Source organism: Trichosurus vulpecula, chromosome 4 (genome assembly GCF_011100635.1).
Source record: "Trichosurus vulpecula isolate mTriVul1 chromosome 4, mTriVul1.pri, whole genome shotgun sequence".
NCBI classification, from domain to species: domain Eukaryota; kingdom Metazoa; phylum Chordata; class Mammalia; order Diprotodontia; family Phalangeridae; genus Trichosurus; species Trichosurus vulpecula.
This window is the reverse complement of record NC_050576.1, coordinates 59,677,128-59,694,005: the sequence shown is the minus strand read 5'-3', so window position 1 is coordinate 59,694,005 and position 16,878 is coordinate 59,677,128. Positions and strand designations below refer to the sequence as shown.

Sequence of the window (16,878 nt, the reverse complement as noted above, 5' to 3'; positions counted from 1 at the left end):
TCTACCTTAGTTTCTTTCATATGTCAAATGGGGATAATAATAGCCCTCTTCTCCCAGGGCTGTTATCAGGAGCAAGCGAAATAATATTTGGAAAGTGGCTGGCACTTAGTAACCACTTAATGAATTCGTGTTTTCTTCCTTATCCACTATGCCACCTAGCGGACAACTAGAGCAACCCCTTTTACATCAAGCCTTTCTTAATTCACCGCAACTGCCAGTGCTCTCCCTTCCAAACTACTACTTGCTTTTAACTGTTTTGCATCTGTGTTTATCCTGTTTACTCTGTGCTTGTCTCCCCTGTTAGAATGTAAGCTTTTTGAGAGTAGGGATCGTTTCATTCTTTGTCTTGTATCCATAGCACCTACAACAATGCCTGACACATGTTTTATAAGTATTTGTTGATTGATTTGTTGCTGTTGTTGTTGTCGTTGTCATATAGATCCTAAGAAGCAGAGCCAGGATTCAAACCCAGGTCTTCTGACTCCAAATCTGGGATTCTTTCTACTGCACCATCTGCCTTCCACAGAGTAGAGACACAGATTAGAGAAGTTTGGGGGCTTCCCAGTTGTTCTCTAGTCAGCGATTCCTGTGTAGTCAGTTCCCAGATTGGACATACCAATGTTCAAAAGTAAGCAGAAAAGTACATTCCAAATCTTAAATATTAATGATTTGGGAATTATCTGCTATTTCAGATTATTGCTCCCTTTTGGATGGTTAATTAAGACTTGACATCATCTATTAACCTTTTACAAAAAAGCAGAAGGTAGAGGTTCTTTAAATGTACACACATTTTATTTAAACTTTACCTATGCCATTTCTTTTTTATGTAAAATGCAGTGTGATTTTTAAAAAAGAACTTGCTTTCAGACAGCTGTAACATGTAATTATAAATTATTTAGAAGGCAACTCCGAACTTAGACAAAGCATTCTGTTATAAATTATAAATTCAGATAGAAAAATACATTTCTTTCCTTTATGTACAATATAATTCTTTGCTCACTCCAATAAGCAATGAGCAAAAATAAATAAAATAACAGATTAATAAGGGAAGTAAATATTACTGATGCAGGTTCTTGAAAAACATCCATTGTACATATTTATGGGATTAGGATCTGAGCTGGTTTTGTGCTACAGCGAATTAATTGAACTCTATCACAAAGAGTGTTCTGTCTGGTGTGGTGAGGGCCCAGAGGCTTCACTATATTAGGGTAATATCCAAGTTCAGTTAAGTGCATATCACATTTATGATGCTCCATTCATCTGTACACATGCTAATAACTTAGCACATCCTGCCAAGCATATAGAGAGTGCTCAAAAAGATTATGATGATCAGTTCTTAGTGACCTGATTGGTCACTAAGTATTATTTATTGGTCATTTATTGGTCCCAGTATAAACTGTATTCCCTTTACCACCCTTCCACCCTGCTCCCAAATCTTAAGACTTAAGTGTATCCTATAGTAATCATTATTTTCAATGTATACCAGCATGTGATTTTTTTTTGCTTTCAAAGAGTATGGCCTATATGTGGGGGCCACCTATATTTGAACTGACATGGAAATTCTTCATTGAGGTCAAGTTATCAAGGGAATTATGTTTTCCAAAGGCCCCAAGCAATCACATTCAGGAAATACGAGATGCTACTTGGATGCTGACTTTTTCTCTACTTTGTTGCCTTCTGAGGAAGGTGAATATTTAAAAGCAGGATAACATGAACGTGGAGAAAGCAATGCCAACACAAAGAAACCTGAGCCAAGCTGGCTTGTGAGACTGGTGGATGTCCCCATTGACTACCCAAGTCTGCAGAGGTTTGAGGATCTGTTCTGTCTGGGTCAGGATGGCTCTTCTGGCCCCATCCCATTTGTCTGTTCCTTGTATGCAGTACTGATACAGAGTACAGGGATCAAAAAATACTTCCAAAGTCACCTTGGGATCTGTGAATGAGAGAGGCAGCAAGCTGGATTTCATCCCTGCCAAAGATGCTAGTTGATTGATGTAGTTGATGTAATCCTCTTGGAGTCTGTGTCTGGAATTGTGGGTATACCTGTGGCCAAGAATAAACAAAACAAAACATCATTGGTTGTTCTGGGGAAATGGAAAACTCATTGACTTAATAACTGGGAATTAAGCTTCTTCTCTGATGTTGAAGTGTTTCTCTACCTCCCCTTCTCACCCCCCTCTCCGTTCTGCCCATCTGTATCTTACTTTTAAAGCCACCAAGAGGCTCAGCAGAAAGTCCTCTTTTATCTTTCCCTACCATATCACTTCTTGTTTGTATTGACCATCTTTCCAACCAATATTAGAATGTTTTGTGAAAATCTGTTCTTGCTGTGTGTGTCTATATTTTGTCTCTCCAACTGAGTTAGCTCATGGAGGGAAGTTCTTTTGGTATCTCCTACAGCATTTAACATGGTGTTCAGCATTCAGTAGGCATTAACTAATAAGTAACTAATAAATAAATACTAAAACTTAAACTTGTCCAGAACTAGAAAATGGAATCTGGCAGTTTTAAGTGCAGGAATTCTTCTTGTCCTCAACCAACCAATCAACAAGGATTCATTAAATAGCTATGGTGTGCCAGGCACCTCTTTTCTTGGAGGGAAGTCAGGAAAAACTTTACTTGTCCCATACCTAAAGAACACAGTCATCCTTCTCTTCCAGCATGTGAACGCTGGACATGTCTATAGGGGTCTAAAGAGGTATCTAAAGTTTGTCAGGGATGTCAGCTGATCAAGGGAGTTGCTCTGGGCTGTTAGTAGGAGCACTGACTCAGTGCCTCCCAGAATTGTTCCTGTCATTTATTTGTGATTGTAGGCACATTTATAATCATTTCAATGTGTTTTGAGCTTAGGATCATGGATACGGAGCTGGAAGGAAGTACATCTATCTGATCCTTCACTTGATGATCTCATCAGCTGCCATGAATTTAGTTATGTGCTGATGATTGTCAGATCTACTTACCCACTCCTAATTTCTCTGCTGACCTCCAGTCACACATCTCCATTTTGATGTCTCATACTGAATGTCCAATATATATCTTCAACTCAATGTAACCAAAACTAAACTCATCTTTTCCCCTTAACCCTTTCCACTTCTAAATCTCCTCATTAATACCAAAAGCACCTCCATCTTCTCAGTCCCCCAGGCTTACAACCTAGGTGTTATACTTGACTCCTATCTCACCTTCCCATATAATCTGTTGCCAAGGCCTATCGATTTTACCTTTGTTACATCTCTCAAATACAGCTTCATTTCTCCTCTGATAATGCTATCACTCTGGTGCAGGCTCTCATCAACTCAATGTCTGAACTATTGAAATAACCTGCCAGTGGGTCTTCCTGCCAGAAGTGTCTCCCCACTCCAATCCAATCTCCGTTCAACTGATGAAGTGATTTTCCTAAAGCACAACCCCCTACTCACTAAACTCTAGTGTGTCCCTATTACCCCCTCCCCATGATCAAATACAAAATACTCTGACATTCAAAGCACTTTACAACCCAGTCCCTTTTTACCCTTGCAGTCTCTCCTTTTCAGTACCCCACCCACCCAAATACTCTGTAATGCAATGATACTCATGTTGTTCCTCAAAAAAGACACTACCTCTCCAGACTCCAGGTATTTTCTTTAGCTTTCTCCCCAGCCTGGAATGTTCTCCCTCACCATCTCTGTCTCCTGGCTCCCCTCAAGTTTCCAGATAAAGTCTCACCTTCTACTGGAATCATTTTCCAACTCATCTTAATTCTAGTGCCTTCCCTCTGTAAATTATTTTCTATTTATCCTGAATATTGTGTGTTTGCATCTATTTGTTTGTATGTTGTTCCCCTCGCCCCATTAGATTGTAAGCTCCTTGAGGGCATGGATTGGCTTTTGCCCCTTTTTGTATCCTCAGCCCTTAGCACAGTACCTGACACATAGTAGGTGCTTAATTAGTGCTTATTGACTGATTGATCCTACCTCCTCATTTTAAAGATGAGGAAACATTAGATGCAATGAGAGAAACATTAAAAACACCAGAGACATTAGGTGATTTGCTCAAGTCACACAGGTAGTAAGTAGCAAAGACAGGATTTAAATCCTGGTGCTCTGACTCTAAATTCAGCAGTTCTTCTACTATATCATGTCACCTTGTTTGCTTTTATTTTATTCATTTCTAGATAATAAAAAAGCCTTTTATTTACAGGTTAATCAAGTTATACTTCAATCTGAATAAGGGTTTAGGAAAAAGGCAAAGACTCCTGTTACTATTTTGTCTTCCTTCTGCAATTTGCCATGGATTTCTACCCCGACTAGAAGATTTATGTCTATACTCAATCAAACTGTCCTTTGAATCACTCTTTCTCCCCCAGGCTCCTAAATCTTACTTCTCAAAATTGTTTAAAAGTCAAACGTCCTACTATTTGCCTATTGTCTTTCTCCTCCATGTGACACTTGCCATCATGTACTTTGTGGAAGGTAAATTGTTCAGCCTTCCACAAGAAAAGAAAATTGAGGAATGTTACATGGAGTTACAGAACTTTTTAAAGGAGAAATTGTGGAGATTTCCAAGATGATTACTGAATAGATAAAAGATTCTAGAGTAGGTTAGGTTGGACTTTCTCTTGCCCTATTAGAAATAGAGAAAGAAATCACCACTTCTGAAGCAGCTTGGTGACATAGTAGAAAGACCTCTGGACTTTCAGTCAAGAAGACAAGAGTTTGAATCCTGCCTCTTGTATGACCCTGGATAAGTCACTTAACCTATATGCCTCAGTTTCCTTATCTGTAAAATATAATAATGAAACCTGTTTTCTAGGATTGTGATAATAAAACAAAATAATATACGCAAAGTATTTGGCAACCTTAAACCTCTAAATACTACATAAATGGTATCTATAACTATTGTTTCTACTAGTGGTCAAGATAGATGAACAAAATATTATCTCATTTTTCTGCAATCCTCACTACTATTGGTACAATAAAATGGGTCAACAGGTTAAGTAAAAGTCTGGAAGAAACTGGTTTGGGTGGTAAAAATTTTAATGATAACTTGAGGCTGAACCCGGTGCTGTATTTCTCCAGGTCCCTGATTGTGAGAGCAACAGATGTGTTATCACCAAGGGTCTTAAAAGGACCAAAGAAAGAAAAAAATTATTTTCAAGACTTTTGAAACTTTTGTGGACTATTTAATTTTTTCAACTTTTTTTCTTCTTTTCTTTTAAAATTTTAGACTCAACACCAACAAACTTCTTTTCTAAGTTGTTTCTAAGTTTCTAAGTTGATGATATAGGCCTTGCCTGAATCAACTTTTAGTATAAAGAGGAAAGCTACTCTCTGGCATTTCCCTCTACTCTATTGTTGTTGTTCAGGTGTTTCAGTCACGTCTGACTCTTTGTGACCCCATTTGGGGTTTTCTTGGCAAAGATACAGGAATGGTTTGCCATTTCCAGCTTCTGTAGCTCATTTTTACAGATAAGGAAACTGAGGCAAACTGGATGAAATGACTTGCCCAGGGTCATACAACTCAGATGAAAACAATTAACAAAACAACAGCAGCCACTTTAGAAGAGAAGGGCACTAGGTGATAGTGATTTTGATTGTCAAGTATACTAATTTAAAGTTGGTAAAGCCCGGGCTAGGAGTTGAAATTTACTTAATGTTTTAATGTTAGCAAGTCATTTTATACACATTATTTCATTTGATTCTCATGATAACCCCATGGGGCAGGTATGACAAGTGAGGAAACTGAGAAAAAGAAGGTAAGTGATTTACACAGCTAGCAATTATCAGAGTCAGGATTCAAACCGGGCCCTTCCTGATTCCAAATTGAGCAATCTATTTGCAGTTTCCTAGCCATTATTCATAGAAACGCTAGATACTTGGGAAGAATCATAAGATCACAGATTTATAGCTAGGAGCAACCTTAGACGTCATCTAATCCAACACCTCAATTTTACAGATGAAGAAATCCAGGCCTAAAGATATTAAGTAACTTGTTCAAGATCACAAGGTAGAAAGCAACAGATTTGGACTTTGATCTCTGATTGTCTGACTCCAAATCAAATGAAGTTGAAGGTCCTTCTCCACCTTAGTCCACCTGCCCTTGAACATTTGAATGACCCAATACCTCTGAAGTTCCAAGCAATGCTCCCATTGTTTGCAGCAGGCCAATAAAGGCCAACGTTGGTTGCTCCAACTGAGGAAGGAACACTCGATTATACAGGGAGATTTGATTGTCGATGACACTAATAAAGTCTTCCAAGAATGGGAAAGGCAAGGTGTATCCTGTGACTAAGAGGACCACATCAATGTTCTCCACAATGCTGCCATCTTCAAAAATGGCCACTATCTCTGCGAACTCCTTCACATTAGGTTTCATCATTATTCTTCCAGAAAAGATGTGTTTGGGAAGGTAGTTATCAATGCTCACTTGAGAATTTAGAAATCTGCATGACAAGGGAAGATGGCACTTATTATTTCACTCATCCATTCATTCCTTCTTTCCACAAAGTATTCATTTGTACCAATCAATGACTTTTGAGCATTGATGGGCACCATGGGAACTATCTAGTCTTTCCTTTTCATATCTCTATATTTCTTGGATTGAGATACAATCTTCAATGAATGGATAAGGATGTCAGCAGCATCACTTATCCCTTATCATTTATTATTCCTTTTATTTCATTCTTAGGAATGTGAATGAAACCAGATATGCTAATGCATGCCTATATTATCTGCTACTAGGGTAGGGGAAGGGCTGAGGCATAGGGATTCCTTGAGTTCACAAATTTGGAATAAAGCAAATGGGGTGTCTGCATTGAATCAAATGCTAATATGATGAGATCCAAGAGGAGACAGTCACTAGACTGACTACAATAGGGGAGACTGGCTCGTGATGGAAAGATGGGATTGGGCCTATGAGTGGCCACCACATCTTAGGCCCAGTTGAAATGTGGAGATGTAATCTCCAAAAGAAAAAAAGTGAATAGGAAATAAAAAGAGACATTCAGATACTCCAATGTGAAGAAAGACCTCACATAGGTTTGTTACTTCTGACATCTATAAATGATATAGACACAATAATGCAAAACCAAAACATCTAAGGTACGTAGGAATCAAAATTTTCATTTCCTATTCTTGACTTTGTCATTAATTTTCTATATCAATTCCAGCACAGCCCTTAAGCTACTTGTGCAGTGATTTTCTCTATAATAACATGGCGATAGTTCCATCTGCTACCTAATCAGTACTTACAGGTGTTATGAGAATTAATTAATTGAAAATGTTCACTCCAGTTTCATGCATTTGGTTGGAAGTCACAGAAATGTTTATATTTCCAGAAAGAGCAGCCCTTTGTTTTCTCAAATATCAACCAGAAATAAGTGATAGAAAAGACAACTGAAGTTTACTTCTTTAATCACCAAAAGAAAAAACAACCATGAAAGCATCTGTAAAATGTGTGCTATACTCCATGATTTCTTAAAGATAGAATACTGAAAATAATATGACCTCTTTCTGATAACCCAGTTGTCATGATTAGAAGCATTATCATTCAAAGATTGTAATCTGGTAGTTTTTATTTCCTTTCTTAATGTCGCCAGACATTCTTCCTGCTAATGTGCTACTTCTAATCCCCTGTGATCAGAGGAATCAGATGACAATAGTTATTAGATGTGAATGTAGAGTAAAAGTCAGTGAGGTCTAAATAATGGTTTGAGGAATTTTCTTATCAGTAAAATGTATGAACCTTAGTATATGGACTCTGTGATGGGTGTTTTGGGGCTCATAGGTCTTTTTTTTGTTTCCTTCCTGGTTCTATAATGTACCAAATAACTGAAGTTGCCATAATTATGGACCCTAAATGAGTCAGGTTTTGATGTATTAAGTTTGGGTTGATGTAGTAGATAGGGTATTGGACTTTGTGTCAGGGAGTCCTGAATTCAAATCCAGCCTGAGATACCTCCTAGCTATGTGACTCGGGGTAAGTCACCATCTTCTTATTTCAGTTTGCTCATTTGTACATTGAGAGGGTTGGTTTAAATGATCCTTCCCACTCCAAATCTATTATTCTATGATCCTACCATTGCCAGAGAAGGACTCAACCTATTAACTTTAATCTTCAAGCTGAAGAACTCAATCTAACTCTCTATAGAGGTGGTCTTAAGTCCCACAAAATATTCATTAGTAAGTAACAATATTTGACATTTACGTAGCATTTTAAAGTTTGCAAAGTATTTTATACACATTATCTACCCATTAGATTATATAATCCTTACAACATCTAGGTACCATTATTGTCCCCATTTTGGTGAAGAAACTGAGGCTGAGAAAATTTGTAACTTACCCAGAATCCCATAGCTAGTAAATATCTAGGTGGGATTTCAAGCTAGGTCTTCCTGACTCCAAGTCCAGCTTGCTTTTCACTATTCCAAGCTGCCTCTAAGCAAAATGATGTTGTCATATAGACATCAATTAATACTAGTTATAGAATTGTTTAAGGAGGTGCAGATAGAAGACTGGATAAAATACATTTTGTGTTTATTATTCAGCCTCAGTTTCTTCATCTGTGAAACGAGGATAATAATACATATCACATGGACTGTACTCTCAAATTGAGTAGAATATATGAAGTATTTTCTAAGCTTTAAAACATTATTCTAAGAGAATAATAAGAATTGAGATTTATACTTTAAAGTGTCCAAAGTAATTTATAAACTTTACCTCATTTTATCCTTGTAGGTGTGAGGAAAAGAGCTGACATGAAATGACTGACAACAAGATTGAGAGGTCAATTAGAGCATATATTATTAATTAGTCTTCAAGTGGAAATGATGGGCAGCTTATCACTTAAGTCAATGAAAATCCAATTAAATACTATGCATATCGTTGGAGAAAAGGGTGTAGTGTAGTTTGTATTCTGCTTTCATACACTAGTGGAAAATGATAGTCTGAGAGTCCTTTCTGGTTCCTAAAGGGGCTGATATTCCATTTTGCCTGAGATTAAGTCACTGTAGCTTAAAATAAAGAGTGGATACCTTTTCTAAGGCTTTAGGCCATTGTTCTCGTGATCAAATGTTGAATTTCATTTATTTCCCACCCAATCATTCAACACGGACATAATCATTGTCTTTTTGATGATCTTAAACTGAGTGAAGAGCACAGTGTCCATGGGGTAAGCCTTCATCCCATACCTGGTTACATATCCAAATCCCATGTCGGGTGCTTAGGAACATCTGGAAAAAAGAAAGGCCATGTCCAAAAGATGTATCATTTTTTGAAATCCATCTTTGTCACAAACTTTCAGTGTGATTTTCGCTTTGTTTTTACTCTTTGCTAAGCAGTCCATGTACTTCTTACTATCATCAGATCTGGCTTCCCATCCCTCCCTGGCATACCTGTTAACTCTTCTAATGATACCATGAAACTCTCCCCTCATTCCTGATTAGCTGGTTCCTATGATAATATGCCCTGAGTCCCCAGTCTATACTCTTGACAGGTTTTAAAAGGACTGACAAAGAAAAATGCCTTCAACCCCTGGTGAGATTTCAGTGTCTCCTTCTTACAAAAACTTTGTGGGAAAGAGGACTTTATATTAGACTCTTTGGATGAAAAATCAGTGCAAATCAGTCATATTTTGTGGTAATAGAGTTATAGCTCACTCGAAGTATAGGCCAGATGATAAATGAAAACAGTTCTGACAAATTATGAATCAGTGGTAGATAAAATAATTCCTGGGAATTAGGAACTGTGCCAGATAGGTAAAAGCACTGAACTAGGAGACAAAAGACTTTGAATATTGGCTCTGTTACTAACTAGCTGTGTGATATCTGGACCTGTATATCTTATTTTTGCATGTTGTTTCTTTTCTACTCACCAGTAGAGTATAAACTACTTGATGGCAGGGATAATTATATTTTTTTGTTTTTGTATTCTCATAGGGACCTCAAACATCAAATTAATGGGTTAGATTAAATGGGTTTTGAGGTAGCTTCTCCCTTCAAAAATCTATGATTTTATATATTATGCAAATTCAATAGAAATATATTTAATAAATTATATAAATGTATGATCGATAAATTAGATATTAACACTTAAAATATGATAGAGAAACAGTACAGTAGAATGAATGAGAGCTGGGCCTTGGGCCAGGGAGAACCGGACTCAATTTGATATACACTAACCCTAAACTCTCAGTCAACTCTAAGACCATCAGTTTCAGAGAAGGTACCAACCTATATTGGTGGATGATAGTCCTTCACCTGGAAACTCCCTATACTAATGATATTATAAATCTAGTCTTTATCCTTATAAATGTGATCTATGGTTTTACACACACACACACACACACACACACACACATACTGCACATGTATACATAAAATACATAAATACATAGATATGCTTTCCAAGCATCCCAAAGCAAATGTCTTTGCTTTATTTAAATGGCCAGAACAATTGACTTAGATATTTACATTTTCCTCTTTAAATGCAATGTTGTATTATATACATATATGTGTATGTATATATATATAACATATATATGTGTGTGTGTATATATAATATATATGTGTGTGTATATATATATATATATATATATGTATATATACATATTTTAAAATCAATATCACTGGATACTCCTTGACTCAGTAATTCTCAAGTAATTTAAAACCTCTGCTCTGTTGTACCTAGAATGACCAGAAGAGGGAGGGCTTACCCAGCAAACCCATCTTTCTGAAGGCTTCAGAGGGTAGCTATTTTTAATAGTTCCCTTGGTTCATTAGCAAACCTTATCATGCAATTGATTAGCACATGTCCTTGAGGCAATTGGTATGCATCTTGCTAACTACCTGTACTGCAGAAAAATACACATTTCCCTTAGTTGTTCCTAGATCTTGTCTGTATAGCCAAAGCCTGGCGGAGGGTTGAATTTAGAGCTGTTAGGATATCTGTAGCAGGTTACAAAGACATTGGCTCACAGAGGATTCAGGATCAGTGTTGCTCCTAAATTATTCTACAGCTACCCTCATATTCTTTTTTCCCCTCTAATTGATGCTAATTTTCTCAAGTCCCTATTTAGCTTTGCTGCAACAGTAAACAGTAAATGCTCCCTATGGGTGGTTTGGCCAAAGAAAACAAGGCTGATGACAATTTTGGCCTAGCTGGCATTGGAGGCTTCTCCCACCTCCAACATTCTGTGATTCTGCACCTCTCTTAGCTATTATCTATTTGCACTACTCAAAATCCATTAGTTAATTCTTCTACCCTCTATATCACTTGGACTTTGGAGAAAGGACTTAGAGCCCCACTTAATAGAAAGTGCCAAGTAATGAATTGCTGCATCTTATGGAGCAGACACCTAATACTCTGGGAATTTAGACCATTAGGGGTGAAGTGTTTGCCCCCCCCACACACACACACTTGTTTCATTGCATGACTGAGCTCCACGGGGCAAGGTCTGCTCCAGAATTCCTGATGCCAATCACAATGATTCTCTTCCCTAGAAATCCCTCAGGACCCTTATACTCCTTGCTGTAGAAATAGGGACCTTCGAATTTCTCATTACCTATTTTTTTTAAAGGAAGGAAGAGTAGTTGACATCCTTGAAATGAAACAGTTACTTTAGCTCTAATCCATTAATTCTGGGAAGTGAAAAGTATAGCCTCGTAAATAACTAAAATTCATAACACTTCATTTAACCTTTCATTTCCCAGTCCTATAAGGAACCACCATATATTGATAGCTCTAGATAGAAGACTGGACAAAATACATTTTGTGTTTATTATTCAGCCTCAGTTTCTTCATCTGTGAAATGAGGATAATAATATCTATCACATGGGACTGTGCTATCAAATTGAGTAGAATATATGAAGTATTTTCTAAGCTTTAAAACATTATTCTAAAAGAATAATAAGAATTGAGATTTACACTTTAAAGTGTCCAAAGTAATTTATAAACTTTATCTCATTTTATCCTTGTAGGTGTGAGGAATAGAATATGGTCTCCTCTATGTTCCTTGAACATAACACTTTTACCTTCTGACCTCAGACATTTCACTGCCTCTCTCCCATGCCTAGAATATTTTACTTCCTCATTTGTGCCTCCTGGCTTCCCTGGATTTCTTCAAGTCTCAAATAAAATTGCACTTATTACATTAAGCTTTTCCCCATCCCCTTAATTCTTGTCTTCTCTTTGTTCATTATCTCCCATTTAATCTATATATAGATTGTTAGTTAATAGTTATTTGCATGGTGTCTCCTCTATTAGACTGGGAGCTTCCTGAGAGCAGGGACTGTCTTTAACCTTTCTTTGCATCCCTAGTGCTTGACACTGTACCTCACACCCTCAGTAGGAACTTAAATGTTTACTGATTAATGAACACATAAGGAGAAGGGCTCAGAAAAGGTTAGGTACCCATGGTCACCTAGCTAATAGAAGCAGAACTCAAGTCTTCCTGACTTTAAGTACAACATTCTATCTCTTGTATCTATAGTTACAGCACAAACATACTAGCAGGTGAGGTCCTTATCCTTTTATTATACCAAAATTATATTGTATAACTATTTGAAATCAACGAGCCATTGGCTTTAGCTGGGATTTCTTTTACATTGAGGTTTTGGTTACAACAGAATTTGACCTTCATCATTAGGCGTGCTGTCAATATAACTAGTACCACATGTTTATGTGTGTGCGTATATATATATATTATATATATACATATATATAATATATATACACATGTGCATATAACAAACATTACAGACATATATAGCTAATAATAGTATGCAGTTATATCTCATTAAGGTTTGAAAACACTTTATAAATATTATCTCATTTGATCTTTGCAATGACCCTGAGAGGTAGGTGCTATTATTAGCCATTTTGCAGATGGCTGGATTTGAACTCAGGTCTTTCTGATTCTAGATCCAGCATTCTAACCACAGTGCTATCTGTCTATGCGTATACTGATTTCTATATAAAGTCATAAAACTCATATGCTTACCAAAAATAATTTCATAGTCATAACATTTTGATGAATATCCTTCATTGTTTTATTTCTTCCTTTGTATTAGTTATGAAATATTCTTCCAATCTAAAGATTCTCCAGATAGTAACATACCTGGAAAGAACTGAAGTGGCAAATGAGGGTCAGTGTTACATCCATTACAAACCATGACCCCATCAAAGACAGAGGATTGAAGTTTTCCATCAATCTCTACCACAACTTCCCACTGACCACTGGAACAGAAATCTGGGCACTTCCTTACACTGCACACTTTGGGCTGAGAATAAAAGGACAAGTTCAGGTCACAGACAAACACAATTTTTGTTTTCAAAGAATTCTCATGGTTTGATGTATACATGTATACAAATGATAACATGGTAAGTATAAAAACTTCTGAACAAAAAATGCACACACATATGTGACACACATGTTATATATAACATATATGTACACATTACCATGTAATACTATGTTGTATGTGATATGAATGTCATATAACATGTACTATGTATGTTATATATATTTAACAAAGAAGATATGTGACACACTCACGTCTATCCCCTTTGGATCTATATTTCCATTGATGAGGGAATGTCCAGTGTGGAAACTCCCTTCACCGACACAGATCAGCATCCCTACCCTCAACCTCTCTAGTTGCTCCTGCATTTAATTCCCTTGTATATATTGTATCTACTTACATGTGCATACATTGTTTCCCCCTATAGGATGTAATCTCCTTGAGGGAGAGATCTGTTTCATTTTGGTTTTTGTATCTTTGGTGCTCAGCCCAAGCAGTGAACTTGAAACAGGTAAACTTGAAACATAGTGTCTATTTGATACATCATTGTTAATTGATTACTGAAAACTTCCATCTTGGAGCACTGTCAGGATGACTAAAAGGTTACATAGAATCACACAGCTAACATAAATCAGAGCACAGATTTGAGCTCAGCTGGATTTTCCTAACCCTAAGGTTGATCCTTTATTCTCTAAGCCATGATGCTTCCCTTATGCATAAAATAAGTAGGCATGTGTTTATATTATATGTATACATGTATATATGTGCACATGTGGATATATAGAGAGAGAATGTGAAAACACTTTACAAATATCTCATTTGATTGTCACAACCCAGAGAAGTAAGTGATGTGTATATGTATATATGTGTGTATACATACACAGATATGTATATATAAATATTACATTCATACAAGCAAAATGCATATATACATATATATTACATTTAAATATGTAATTATATACAGTATGCCTTCTTACTTGAAAGTGGATGTGTCTCCCAAGGTCAAAGTGCTTGACATACATCTGCAAGTATTCCAGGAGTTGTGAGTTGCGCGTATAATTAGGAAAATGATCAGGTATAGGGAAGTCGCTGAAGCAGGTCATCTCCTTTGATGTATTAATCATCACAGATCTATAGATGCTGGGTCTTCCTTCTTCATATTTCTCCTACAGGAGGTAAGTAAGAAGAATTTCCTTTCTAATGATGCAGAAGATCTAGGTTGTACCATGCTGGAAAGATAGTCTATATCTCCAATGACAAGGAGCGATTTCTCCTCCTTTCTCTCCCTTCCTTTCTTCCTCCTCCCCAATAACCTCAGTAGCCACTCTTGTGACATCTCAAACCCCTAGGTGTCAAGGAGGTGGAAATCACCTGACTTTACCCTTTTGAATACAGGCCTTCTCTTTCTTGACTCTTAAACAGTTTCTCCATGAGTCAACAGGCAGATGAGGGTCAGACAGGGTTAGACCATTCCCTCCTTGCAGTCACACATCATTTCTGCCTCAGTCCCCAGCATGAAGGTCTCACTTGATGCCAGGTCACCCTCTGCCTAAGAGACTCCAGTGGTTCTGAGGTCACCCAGTTAGGACTGGGCCCCTCTGGGGTTTCCTTGACCTACTTGCTCAGGCACTGCTCCAGATCATATATAAACTGGGGCAGGGCTAGAACTCCTGGGGTTGCTCTGGATTGAAGCAAACTTGTGCCTGTAGGACATTTAATGAAACTTACCCGTGTTCAACTTACTGCCTAAGCATCCGTTTTCCCTTGACTTCTGCCTCTCTCCCCCCTGTAGTCTGGATGCTTCTTTTATTTATCTTATTACCCTTTGCCTTCTCTCACTCTTCTTCTGGCAGGTAGGCCCACAGCAGGGGCCTGAGCTGGGGCATTTGTAGGCATTTCCCCAGCAGGGAATACTAAAGCTCTGTCAGAAGCTCCCTCTGCCCAACAAACTCCTAGTTATCTTCAAAGTGGGAAGGGAGATACCCAGCACCAACTTCTCTAAAACAAAAGCATATACTTTGTAAAGAAGCAGCATAGTATTACAGGAAGAACTGGAAGAACAGGAAGGACTTGAAATCAAAAAACTCAGTTTGAATCTACTTCTGACCGCTACTGACTGTGTAACCTGGGCTAGCTCTTCTGATTCTTAGTTTCTTCATATACGGAATGAGGATAATCATACTTTTGACTGTTGTAACATGGTATTACTGTGGGGAAAATGCTTTGTAAATCTTGAAGTAATGCATGAATGTGATTTATTATTCTCAGACTCCTGTGGGAGAATGTCTGCATTGAATCAGATTTCTAAAGAAATGCAGGAAGAGGAAAAGTAGGAAGGAAGGAAGCATTTATTTAATACATATTATGAGCCAGTCACTGTGCTAAACACTTTATAAATGCTACCTCGTTTTATCCTCACAACAACCTTGGAAGATAGGTGCTATTATTATTCCAATTTCACAAATGAGAAACTGAGGCAGAGAGAGGTTAAGTAACTTGCCCAGAGTCACACAGCTAGTAAGTGTCTGGGAATGATTTTGAACTCAGCTTTTTCTAACTCCAGGCTCATTGTTCTATCTCTTGTACCATATAGCAGTAATGGGCAGGACATTTCTAATATGCATCTAATAGCAGCCAATAAAATTTAGGGCTTTCTGATTAGTTAGTCAGGCAACAAGCATTTATTAATCACCTACTATGTATTGGGGTGAGGGGCTAGCTAAATGACATACTGGATAGAGCCCTTGACTTGGAATCAGAAAGACATCTTGATGAGTACAAATCTAGCCTCAGATGCTTATTAGTGTCTAGACACAACACTACTAGCATTACTAGACATGATGCAGACACCCTGGGCAAGTCACTGAACCCTGCTTGTCTCAGTTCCTCATCTGTAAAATGAGCTGGAGAAGAAAATGGCAAACGACTCCAGTATCCTTGCCAAGAAAACCCCAAAATGGTGTCATGGAGAGTCAAACACAACTGAACAACAATGAAAATGTATCTAGAAATGTGCTCAGTTCTGGAGATACAAAGAAAAGCAAAAGAGAGTCCCTGGTCACAAGGAGCCCATAGTCTAATGAGGCAAAGACAAAAACAATTAAGTACAGACAAGATATAGGCAGGCTAATTTACAGATACTCTACAGAGAGAAGGTACTAGGCTTATGGGGGATTGAAAAAGGTTTCTTGCAGACAGATGGATTTTAGTTGATTGAAAGCTTATCAAGCATTAACATCTGAAGAAAAAGAAAGGGGGTGTGGTATTCTCTTCCACAATTTTATGGGTTCCCAAATCATTAGATTCTCATATAGCCACTGAAGCCTTGGACTAAGGTATAAGTCTTTTATAATAATGGAAGGAAGGGATGGAATTAAAGCAATTCAAACCCATAAGATTCGCCTGATGAGATCAAGCCTGTTTAAATTCAACTTGAAAAGAATTAAGGTTGATTCCTAGGAAAAGTAGAAATTTGAAGGGGATCTCCAAAGTGTATTTTCTTTTTGTCATTCAGAGATGATCCAACTTTCATTATTGTGGTCAGGGACAGTCTTATAGAGATATCTCATGTCTTTTGATATTCTGTTGACTGAGCCCAC

General features: G+C 37.4%; 1 pseudogene; it reads right to left on the bottom strand.

The window, feature by feature from the left end:
- Positions 1–1,694: 1,694 nt before the first annotated feature.
- On the bottom strand, positions 1,695–15,175 carry LOC118846731 (annotated as a pseudogene).
- Between the last annotated feature and the right edge of the window lie 1,703 nt (positions 15,176–16,878).